This window comes from Elephantulus edwardii, unplaced genomic scaffold (genome assembly GCF_000299155.1).
Source record: "Elephantulus edwardii isolate Elephantulus edwardi_28Jun2011 unplaced genomic scaffold, EleEdw1.0 scaffold00001, whole genome shotgun sequence".
Lineage (NCBI taxonomy): Eukaryota > Metazoa > Chordata > Mammalia > Macroscelidea > Macroscelididae > Elephantulus > Elephantulus edwardii.
Genome location: NW_006399751.1, coordinates 2269713 through 2282392, shown reverse-complemented (window position 1 = coordinate 2282392; position 12680 = coordinate 2269713). Strand labels below are relative to the sequence as shown.

At 41.2% G+C, this 12680-nt stretch overlaps 1 pseudogene; it reads right to left on the bottom strand.

Moving 5' to 3' along the window:
• Positions 1-12006: 12006 nt before the first annotated feature.
• LOC102858111 lies at positions 12007-12378 on the bottom strand (annotated as a pseudogene).
• Between the last annotated feature and the right edge of the window lie 302 nt (positions 12379-12680).

The window sequence follows — 12680 nt, the reverse complement described above, 5'->3', positions numbered from 1 at the left end:
CATTCCTATTCATTGTCCAGCTCACAGATGTATAGCAAGTGATCAGAAAGACTGTGGGAACAGTGTCCTGAGAAGCAGAGAATCTCAGGCTGTGGTTCACGTTTTGGCCCCTACCTTTCTTGTCAACTTCAGGCAAGTAACCTCACTCTGGGTTTAGTAAACACACAGGTAGTTTTTCATTTTTCCACATAGTAGTAACTTATGTTAATGCCCTTTCACCAACAATCTGTTGTATACTGGTAATGTTTTTTATGCACTGGACGCTATTAGCCAAGAGCTTATGTGGCAGAATACCTTGTCATTTCTGTACTATAGTGTCTGCTTCCGTCTGCACCCAGGCTTAGTCAGTGAGCACTCTATCATGCTGTCTGGAGTTGAGTGTCTTTGCAATGGTGGTGTTTATTCTGCTGTGATCTCTCTTCTTGCCGTTTCTTTTTGCTCTGAGGAGCATTTTTGATCCATAGCAGCTAACAGAAAGGTATGCAAGTGCTAGTGCTGGAGCAAAAAAATAAAGAGTATCATGCTGGGTGTTCAAATACAAGTGTAATAGCAGCTCAAGTGAACTTCAAGGAGATGGTTGAAGAGGAAAAAGTAAGACTCAGGAGACAATTAGAGAGGTGGCAGTGTGACTTGGGAAGGGTGGCGTGCACACCAGGACGTCCTGGGAGGACACACGATAATGGGGAAAACTGTCTGCAGGGAAGTTGTGGCCTCAGGGAACCTGGAGGGAATAGAGTAACCTTTGCCAGCCTTCGTCATGACACTAGAAACACATCTCCGTAGGGTTTGTGTTTACAAGACTTGCAAAAAGAAGGCATTCTGAGCTTGTCAGCGTGCTTAGGGGCTGGGCACTGGAGCCAGGCCCAGATTTCCGTGGTATCAGTCAGAGCGTTGAGGTGCACCTCACTTCCCTCACTGTAAAAACAGCATGACCATATTACTATCATTACATATCATTACATAATGCTTGTGAAGTGCTTGGTACATATGACATTTCCCTAAATATGAACCAGTAGTAGTAGGATTAGTGCTGGTAGTAACAGTATTGTGACTTCTGTTATTGTTACTACCTTTTAAAGCTGAAAAATGGAGAAAATTTGCTAAATGGTCCTGAGGTCATTCCAGTTTTAACATTACCTAAATTTGCAAATCTCTTCTCCCGTGAGGAAACAGAAATGCAGAGGATTTGAGAGGCCCGGACAAGGTTACACAGGGAGGAGGCAGTAAAATACAAAACTGGAACTGGAACCCAGGTCTGCTAGCCCCCACTCCAGAGCCCTTCCTAACCAAAGCTCCACCCTGCAGTCCCCAGGATCCTGAAAGGCCCTTTACCTTTGCAGCCTCTGGTCTTTTAACCCTTTCCTTCCTAATGCTCTCTCCTACAAATAAAGAAGGGCAGGTGCAAGCCTGGGGCCATAAAAGGGATTTATTAGTGAAAGGAAATAAGATTTAGCAAAGCATTAAATGGCTTCAAGAATATTCCTTCTAGCATTGATGGTTCAAATATTTGCTATTGGTCTTGGTGCCATTACAGAGATTGATGATCCATTCAGGACAAATGGTCTGCTTTCTACCTAACACAGTGTTCACTTTGAGGGAAAGCCACATGTCTAATTGTGGTCCCTCCTCCTAATTACCTTCTTCTCTTGTTGGCCAGGTGGATAAGGAGTTGTGCTGTCAGCCCAAAGGTGGTTGGTTCAAACCCACCAGCTGCTCGAGGGAGAAAAAGGGACAGTCTTCTCCTGTGTGATTTACATAGGCTCTGAAAACCCACTAGCGGGTCAGTTATGAGTCAGTTCTGACCCAGTGATGTTGAGGTGGAGTTGAATAGTCTTTGTCAGAATTGTGCAGTTATGACACTGCTTCAAGGGCTCAGTAGAGGAGGAGGGAAGGAGAGGTGGAGTGACTGACCTAGAGCTGCTGGTCTATTCTTTATTGGTTGGTTTAGCAATTTAATTTTTTTTTTTTGCTTCCATATTCTTTTTTGTACGTTTTAAAAGCCCAAGTACAAGTAGGGTCTCTTGTCTCTAGGTGCTAGAAATGAAACTTTCCTCTTTTGCTTAATATCTTTTTTATGTGCCTTCCAATTTCAATATTAGAATACTCATCACATTCTTAATAACTAAAATACCTGTGCAGGGTGGGTTTTTTTTTTTAACAAGTATTTTTCATTTGTCTGGCCTGATTTCTTCAGAGGAGGTGAATGCCGTCACTTTAATTTGCAAAATTTCTTCTTTTTATTTCTTCCACATGTGATTTTGAGTGAGCACCCATTTAATAATTTTCAATGGTTTGCGTGCTGGTATCAGCTGGACATGCAGAATAGACTCTGGACAGTCTCAGAATTTGATTATAACTGCAGAGCCACTAGTCTATAAACACTGAAAATTGGAAATTATCTCCAGAGCCATTTGTTAACGAAGCTGAAGGCTAACCTTTCGGACTCATTACAATTCCACTGACGACGCTGTGGTGCTTGGACTCTGCTCCAGGAATCCATCCCCGGGCTCCAAGGGCTGGTGTGTGGGAATTGGTCGAGGGCCTCCTGTTTTGCCCTCCCCTTTAATCTCTCAGTCAGGTTTGAGCAGAAATTTTTAACGCTTGTAGATTTTAGTCTCTGTCCCTACTCCACCTATGTGTTATGGATCCGAACAGAAACCAGTGTGTCTCTGGCTGTGTAACTCTTACTGAGCGGCTCTGGCCAGGAAGTCCCACTCAATCTGGCTTCCTCTATCGAACAGGGAAAGAAATGGCAAATCCTCCAGCTATCCTGCACAATGGGGAAGATGTGATGTGTTGTTTTAATGAATCTATTTTCTACATGACAGTTGGTTTACAGTATAGCCATTTTTATCAGGAGATCCCTTCACAAGGACAGTGGTTTCCTTCCTGAGACTACAGCATTCACATCCAGAGGAGCATTGAGATTCATTGGTACATGATTTCATCTTCCCTAAGAGAAGGGCACTGTTGGTAGCATAGAGTGTAACAATTATGATTGCAAAACAGATGGAAAGTAATTGTTTATGGAATTTACGTTTTAATCGCATTAATGTATTTGGCAGGGAGAGCCACCTAAGTACACAATTCAAAGGCTGCTTTTGATCTGAGCGCCTTTGGGGCATTTTCCATGACTGATAAACTGTTCCTCTGAGTTCATAGGCAAATGATGAATATGATAAAAAGAAAAAAAGGAGAAGAAAGCAGGCACCAACCTCCCATTTGGGTATTTTGCCTCCTTGGAGAATCAGACAAGCTAGCCAGGTTTGCAGCCATGCTGATGCATCCACGCACATCTCACCCAATTATACACCCACACAGGGCTCAATCTGAATGCCCTGGCCTTCCCCCTCCCCCCCCACTCCCTCCTCGCTTTACACACAAATACACACACACAGACTCACTGGTTGCAAGGGTCACTGCTCTCTAGCTTTTCAAAGATTCCTCCCTACAGCCTTTCTTTGTGACCTAGCTTAGCTGCTCACAGAGCATTTGTCACCAGTAGCCCTTGTGCATCTTCTCTTTCACCTGTACACGTTTTGTGGTTCCCATTGTCATGTGACAGGATAGAAATCAGAAGCTTTGCTTTTCATGAAATCAGATGTTCAAATTATGAGATTTTTTTTTTTCTTCTGCTGCAAATTTGACTGTAAATCTGGCAGAGTGAATGTTGTTTGAAGCAAGACTGTGCCCTGGTAACTCACCAATATCCTGTTTGCTCAGTCCCATCGACCAGAATCTAGTGCAGAAAATGTGCGAGCCATCTAAAGAAACGAGTAGACAGGTTCCCATTTCAGAAGCACCGCAATGCCTATCTTCCCTCCTCTGGGAATGATTGATCAGATGCTTCCCTCCCCTCTTGGAATAAAGAGATTTGAGCAGGTTTTAAATTCTCGGATAGATTTGTTTTTGTGGTTGTTGTTTTGTTGTTGTTGTTGTTGTTGAATTGTTTGGTGGATTTTCCCATCTCATTCTTTCTCCTCTGCAGAACACAACCAGTAAATGATTGGATCTTTGACAGAACAAAGGTGTTTTTGATGGGCTCTGTAATCTAGTGCGCTAATGCGCCCAGTCCCCTCATTGTCTTGCCGTCTGATCCCATCCCTTCTGCCAGACAGTCACTGCGGGATGAGTCACTTTTAATGTCTGATAATCAAGGTGAATTTTCAAAAAGCTGCCATTTTGGAATTATGCACTGCATCACAGCATCAGGGAAGGAAGGCAGCCGGACGATGAAGGAAAGGCTAAGATAGACACCTAGCGCGCGTTTGGGGAACTGCAGGACCCTACCAGGCAAAATGTGTCGGAGGCTCGGAGCCGATCCAGGCATACCTAATGAGAAGGAGACTATGTTAATTATAAATTAAAAATAACTTCTATGATAATGAAGATTATATACACAGGAGAAAACGTTTTAGTTAAAACAGACTGGAGGGAGGGAATGCAGCACCAGGCATTTGGGAGTATGGTTTCTGTGCCTACTGCATAGATTGTGATCCATTAAAGAACCTAATAGAAACCAACATTTGAAAGAGAATAGATGTGCACACCGGCCGTCTCCCCAGATGCTGGGTAGTCTGCCATTTTTATTTAAAGCAACCTCAGCTTAGGGACACAACCTCAAAGAGGAACACAGCTTCACTTCTGCTAGAGGGAAATGGTTATTTTTTTAAATTATTTCAAAGACTGAAACCTCCACTCCCCACCCTCAGTGGTGATATGACTATCCACCGGGGCTCCTGAAAACAGAGGTAAACACAGTCCAATCAAATAGTCTTACAAGTCTTTGACTATTTAAATATACGGTGGTCAGTGTCTTCTCTGAGGTAATTAAACCCATAGTTACATATCATGGCTTTGTCTTTTTTTTTTTTTTTAATTGTTGGCACTGCACTAAATAGCAGGGTGGTTGAAGGGAAATGCTGGGAGAATAGGCTGCTACTTCTGTTTATTATTCAGAGAAGTGAGCCCCTATAAATAGAACCAGGATGTTTTGACTAGGGAAATGCTGTCCTCGTTACAAGCCAGGGAGATGCTGGCGCGATTTAAAGCGGAAGCTTCAAAGCTTTGCCCCACTTTACAAAAGCACAAGGGTTTCATGGCTGTTTCTGTGGCAGGTCAGAGTCGGCAGGTGTTTTATCTGTCCTGGGAGAGGGAAGGGAGTGACATTTCCGAGAATCCTATTTTATAACCATGATGAATGTTTGCATATTCCTCTAACAGAGGCATTTAAATACCTGCATATCTTCGTCAACATAAATTGTGTGTACAGATTATCATACTTTGTTATGCTCTACTGAGGTTAGCTAGTCCATTCTTTTCCTTTCCTCCCACTCCACACTACCAGTATCGCCTACTTCAAAACAAAACAAACCCCCCCACTGTGTACAATAAGAGTGCATAAAATTTAACAGAAGAAATGAAAATATAGCTACTGTTGAATTGTATACAAAAGATTTGAGGTGAAAAAGAAATACTTGAAGTGGAGAGAATATTAGAAATGGGCATGAACTGCTAAAAGTTCTTTAGTACAGTTTTGTCATTAACAGAACCTAGAGAAGTGACTTGTCCTGGAACATTCAGCCAGAGAATGGCAGACACAGGCTGGCTCTGGACCTTCCGTCCCTTCGGCTGCAATGCTTTCTTATGCAGCAGGCTCATTTCCTATTTTAAAAACAAAACATTATTTACCATCACAAGAACATGGAAACAACCCAGATGTCCAACCACAAGAATACATTGAGGAATTATGGTACATTCACACAATGGAATACTATGTGGCACGCAGGAGCAATGATTTTGTAAATTATGACCTAATTTTGGGAGGGACTGGAGAGCATTATGCTGAGTGAACTGACTCAGTCCCACAAGGACAAATATTGTATAAAACCATTATTGTAGAATGAGTATGAGGATCCAAGGTGAGGGAGAGGTGGGAAGCAGAGGGATGAGGAAGTTGGGGGGAAGGGATTAATCATGGTGGGATGAGGGAAATTGGAAGAATCTGGTGTGAAAAACAATATATTCTAGTTTTGTAAATAAACTAATATAATTTTTTTAAAAAAACAAACACCCAAATCTCTTCAGCTTGGCTAAAGTGTGATTAAAGCTCAAATGGGGAGTGAGGGGAGCCAAGGAAGAGATGAGAATCAAATGGGGTTTTTTTGTTTTTTGGGGTTTTTTTGAAAATCAAATGTATTTTCAGCCATGATGCAAAATAGTGATACCAGAAATGGTGTTATTGTGGATTAAACTATGCACCTTTATAAATCCTAATCTCTAAGGCAGTGGCTCGCATCTCACTTGGAAATGGTCTGTCAGTGTTATGTCAGTTATGCTGGATTAGTGTAGTATACATCTTAAACCCACAATATTATATCTTGAAATTATCTTTTTCACTATGAATACAATACTATTCTTTTGTTTCTCATTCTTGACATAATGGATCATATATGATGGTCTGATTCAAATGTTCACTGATGCCTAGAATGCCAATGTTCATGCATTCTGCCTCCTTTTGACAACCTCCAGCTTTCCTACATTTATACTTTGTGCATTCCACATACCAATTATCAAAGTGAAATTCCAGTGGTTCCTTCAAATTTTGAGTGAGCTCTTATCTGGGCTTTTCCTCTAGGACTATGTTCCTCGATTGTTCATAGGATTTCCAGAGGCCTCTTACTTCAGAAGGGATGGCCCAGCCTGCTTTCTAGTCTGTCTTAGTCTGGGAGCTCTGCTGAAAGCTGTCATGGCACAGTGGAAAATTGCACTAGATCATCAAGAAGACAAAACAAAGGGAAGAGATGCTGAAGTAAACGAGCTGAACAGAAGATTTCAAAAGGCAGCTCTAGAAGACAAAGAAGAGTATTATAAGTAACTTTCTGAAATTTTTCTGTGTCAATCAGTTCTTTTTTGTACAGTGACTCAGGGTATTCCTTCCATCATCTTTTGATGATTCCTGGATCATTCACTATCTTGTCATTAGCATGTCTCAGTATTGCAGCTCAAGGCTTGGTTTTGTTTTTCAATTCTTTCACCTTTAGAAATGCCAAGAAAGTTCTTCCCATTTAATGATCAAAATCCAGCTCTTTTGACATTGTATTCTAATACTTTGTCTTCTCTAGCTTCCGTTTGAAATCTTCTGTTCAGCTCTTTTACTACAGCATCTCTTCCCTTTGTTTTGGCTTCTCAGTGCTCTAGTGCAATTTTCAGTCTTACATCCATTTTGATCTTTTCTTCTTTCCTTATTTTAAATTACTTTTTGCTCTCTTCAAGGATGATATCATCCCTTGTGGTTGTTATGTGTCATTGAGTCACCTGGGACTCATAGTGACCCTATGTACAAGAACTCTGAGGCCTGCCCTGTCCTAAGCCCATCTCACTGACTCTGACACACCTATACCCAATACCCCAGTTATTGTGTCAATCTAGCTCATCTGGGGTCTTCCTCTCCTGCGTTGTCCCTCCACCCTTCCAAGCATGACATCCTTCTCCAAGGACTGGTCCTTCCTGGCCACATGCCCAGAGTATGTGCAATGGAGCTGTCATCCCTTAACAGCCTTGATATCATCTCTTAACTCATCTGGTCTTTGATCATTAGTGTTCAGTGCCTCAAATCCATTCTGGAAATGATTTTTAAATTCAGACTTAAAGTCATCTTTTAATTCTTGTGGACATTTTTTTTTCAACTTAATTTTGAAGTTGCACGTACAAGTTGATGAGCAATTGATGGTCAGTTCCACAGTCAGCACCTGGTCTGGTTTTGAGTGCTGATATTGAGCTTCTCTAAAGATTCTTTCTACAGATTTAGTCAGTCTGATTCCTGTGCAATCCATTGGATGTGGTCTGTGTAAAGGCCCTTTTGTATTTTTTTTTTTAAGTTATTTGCAAGGGAGCTCTGGTGGTCTAGTGGCAAGGAGCTGCAACTACAATCCCAGAGGTGAACGGTTCAAATTCACCAGATGCTCTGCCAGGGAAGGAGGGACAATCTCCTCTTGTACCAGTCAGATCTGATTTGATGGTACACTCACACAAAAATAATAAAGTAAAAAATTTTTAAAAATGTTATTTGCAATGATTCTATCATTGGACTTATAGAATTCAGTCATTTGATGTCCAGCCTCATTTCTGTCACCAAGACCACACATTCTGACTATGATTCCTTCCTCTTTATTTCCAATGTTTGCATTCTAGTCACCGATAATTATTAATGCATCTTAATTGCATTTTGGTCCATTTTGGACTACAGAAGTTGGTAGAAATCTTCAGTTTCTTCCTTCTTGGCTTTAGTCATTGATGCATATATTTGAATAATGGTCCTGTTAACAGACCTTCCTTGTGTGCTTATGGACAGTATCCTATCACTCACAGCATTATATTTTAGTGAGCCTGATTCAGGCCATGGTCATTTCAGTCACTTGCTGTGCATCTGAGAGTTGGACAAAAAAATAAGGATGACAGAAAAATTTATGCCTTTGAATTGTAGTTGGAGAAGAACATTATGGACTGCCAAAACCACCCCAAACAGATATGTCTTGGGAAAAGTGCAGCCAGAGTCCTCTTTGGAGGCAAGAATGGTGAAACTTTGTCTCTCATATTTTGAGCCCATTGCTGGTAGAAGCTAGTTCTTGGAGAGGGATATCATGCTTGGAAAGGTAGAGTGTCACTGAGAGAGAGAATGACCATCAGCTAAATAAATTGACACTGTGACTGCAGCACTGGGCTTAAGTGTCGCAGAGGTGAAGAGGATGACACAGGATAGGACAGGGTTCATATCTGTTGTTCAGAGGGTCACTATGAGTCACCTAACAACAATGACATATATGAAATCCAGACTCTTCTGAAATATTAAAGAGATTGAGCAAGAAAGCAAAGCAGAGATGGAGGTGCCAAGACACATGGACATCATCATGGAACCAGGAAGCAGACACTGAAGGAACAGGGTTCTTCCCCCAGAGCCGACGGAGTGAGAAAGCCTTCCTCTCTAGCCAGTGCTCTGAATTTGGGCTTGTAGGCTAAACATTGGCAAGCTCTGGTGGCCTAGTGCTAAGAAGCTGTGCTACAGTCCCAAAGGCACATGGTTCAAGTGCTCTGTATCCATTTGTGGAGTTTTTGTTATAGCAGCGCTAGGAAACTAAGACAGGTGTGAAATGAAGAAAAGCAAAATTTTAATTGAACTTCTCTCTAATAAATTAATGACCTTCCTTGCTGGGAATTCTACAGGAATGTAGAATTATTCCATCTCCCTGCTCCCCTTTTTTAGGGAAGCAGTAAACACATGTGGAGCTGATCAAAGGAACAGCTGTAAAAGTCACAATGCTTCCTTTCCCCCTATTTTAGTCAGAAATATTGGAATGCACTCATATTCCATCAGGAAGTCTCATTGGAAACAGTATAGAAGGTCTTCTGGCTCTTGGGAAAGACGCTCTGTTGTCAGATCTGAAAGGAAGTCCTTGTCCCTTCTGAACTTCTACTCCTGGCCTGTCTCCACGTGGCTTGGCATCTCTGTTCCTCTATCTCGGTTTCTATGGCTTACTTATTTTAATCTCTTTTATAGTTCAGAAGAGATCAGCTAAAGACTCTACAATTAATCCGGAGTCTTTAATAGAGCAAAGACAATTCATTCCTAAAAGGGATTATAACCATGGACTTAGAGGATAGGATTTACAACACATTTTGCAGGGATACAATTAAATCCATTAATGGTCTCCAAAATTTGGGACAACTGAGCATATTTTTAAAGCTAGGATAATTCCCTTTACTGCAGTGATTTTTTTAACCAGGATGGTTTTGCTCCCCTGTGACTATTTGTCAATCTGGAAACTTTGTAGTTGTAATATCTGAGGTTGTCACACATTTAGGGGGTAGCAGTCAGACTGGTGCTAAGCCCACTGGCCATAGTGTTGATTCCAACACTAAATACCCTAAAGTATACAGGACAGCCCCTCACCCAACAAAAAAGTATCTAGCCTACCAAGCCAGATCAGTTAAATATTGGCCATACCTTCTAAGAACCTAAATTCCAGAAGAAAAATAAAGGCTGCTTCAGCCCTCACTTCAAATCTGTGACCACTTGGGAAAGCATAAGCAGGATCTCAACAGAACAAAACAAGGGAACACTGCATGGTTTAAAATTAAGAAAGTAATGTATCAGGACTGTTATAATTTCCCCATACCTGTTCAATCTGTATGCTGAACAAATCATTTGAGAACCAGATTATATGAAGAAGAGTGTGGCAACAGGATTGGAGGAAGACTCATCAACAACCTGAGTTATGAAGATAATGCACCCTTTGCTTGCAGAAGGTCAGGAAACCTTTCACTTACTGAAGATGGAAGACTACATACAGCCTTCAATATGGATTATATTTCAGCATCAAGAAAACAAAACAACCTTACTGCACCAATAGGCAATCACAATCACGACAGATGAAGAGAATATTGAAGTTATCAACAATGTCATTTTACTTAGATCTACAGTCAACATTCACAGTAGAAACAGTCAGGAAATCAAAAGATGTGTTGCACTGGGCAAATCTGCTGTTAGGGACTTCTGACTGCTCAAAAGCTAAAGAACCATGATGTTAGTTTAAAGACTAAAGTACACCTCATTCAAGCCATGGTATTTCAGTTCCTTCCTATGCATATGAAAGTCGGACAACGAATAAAGATGACTCTTAAAGAACTGATGCCTTTATTGACAGAGGAATATTCCATGAACAGCCAAAGAACAAACAAGTCTGCCTTGAAGGAGATCCAATCAAAGTACTTCTTACAGGCAAGGATCGTGAAATTTTGCCTTACATACTTTGAGCACTTTGTCAAGAGGGGCCGTATATGGAAAGGGGTATCCTTCTAGGGAAGGTAGATAGACCACAAAAGAGAGGAAGACCCTCACTAAGATGCATTGACACAGTGTCTACCATCAGGGGGTCAAATATGGCAGAAATTGTGAGGTTAGTGCAGGATAGGGCCAGCTTCAGATCTGCTGTTCATAGGATTGCTATGACAGCACCTTGTGATAGACCTGACAACACCTAACAACAACAAAAGGGTTGATGATAGCGGATTTTATTGTTATTTTCAATTTTTTGCTGCCCTTTTTAAGAAATAATTATATATACTGTTCATTTCCATTTTACGTTCAAATCTGTATATATGATAGAAATGTTTCTTTGATGTCAAAGTTCATCACAAGACTTTCTTTGACCAATGAAATATGGGAGAAGTCATGTGTGCCACTTCCTAGCCAAAGCTGAAAAAACATGTCTCCATCATCAACTGTTTTCTTCTGCTTTTGTTAGTTGAAAGTATTTCTAGGACACCACTATAATAAATTTAGATATTTCAGCAAATGATGACTACAATCTTGATTAAGTCTTGGTTGTGAGGCTCTTTTTGAAATCAGCCTGCCTTGCTCAAGGCATTTCTCAATTTTGTCGTTTTATGATTTTAAAGTGAGAAATAGTTGACTTTTCCAGGTCCAGTTCCTCACTAGCCAGTTCTTTTTTGAGCTTCTCTTTCTTTCAGGAGCTTCTTAAAAGTTGTTGTTATGTGTCATCAAGTCACCTGTGACTCATAGCAACCCTTTGTACAGTAGCCCTAAACCCTGCTCTATCCTGTGCCAATCTTATTGTCTTCAACATACCTACCCCCATTATCCCAGTCACTGAATCTATCCATCTCATCTAGGGTCTTCCTCTCTTGCACTGTCCTTCCATTCTCCCAAGCATGATGTCGCTCTCCAAGGACTGGTCCCTCCTTGCAACATGTCCAAAGTACATAAGACAAAGGTTCAGAATCCTAGCCTCCAAGGAGCAGCGTGGTTTCACCCTTTCTAGAATGAACCTGTTTGTTCTCCTAGCAATTCATGGTATATTCATTACTTTTCTCCAGCACCACAGCTCAAAGGCATCAATTCTCCTTCTTTCCCCCCCACATCATTGTTTATTTAATAAGTACACAGTTTCTAGAGCAAGATTAAGATACCATTGTCATTATTATATCTTACTCTTCAGAGAACATCATTTCCACAAGGCTGGCCTGAAGACACTCAGATTCCACCAGTTTTTGAGGTGTTCCATATTTAAGCAGTGTAGGCACTGCGGTTACTTTCAGCTTTTTTCTGAAGTCATTGTTGGGATCTTTCCAGTAAGGTTTTTCTCCTACTTGGCAGTAGATGAAAACACATCCTTCATTAATATGCTTCAGGCCCTCTCGAACGACTGGTTCAGCTTGCACACAGTCAGGGCACCAACTTTTCCCTTCGGCGTCCTTAGAATCCATAAAGTAGGCGAAAATGGTCTTGCCATTGTGCTGCTCTACGGCCTGGTTGAATTCCTCGAAGCCCATCACGGGTACTTCCTCATAGCGGGCCATTGAGACAAAAAGCCCCAAGTAAGGAAAAGAAATAGCAAAACCCTCTGCCCTGGGGCGGGTCCCACGTGGGACCATCAATTCTCCTTCTATCATCCCTTGTCCTTGTCCACCTTTCTGACACAGAGCCGGTAATTCCAAAGACCGTGGCCTAAATCAGGAGCACATGTTAAAAGGGATCCAACGGACACTAAAGCACCCTGGAAACATTATTTCTAATTCTCTTCACTTTAAATCCAAAACTTCATTAGAAGCTCCAAAAGTTTTTAATGATAAAATATTTTTTTAAAAAACAAAACCAGGAG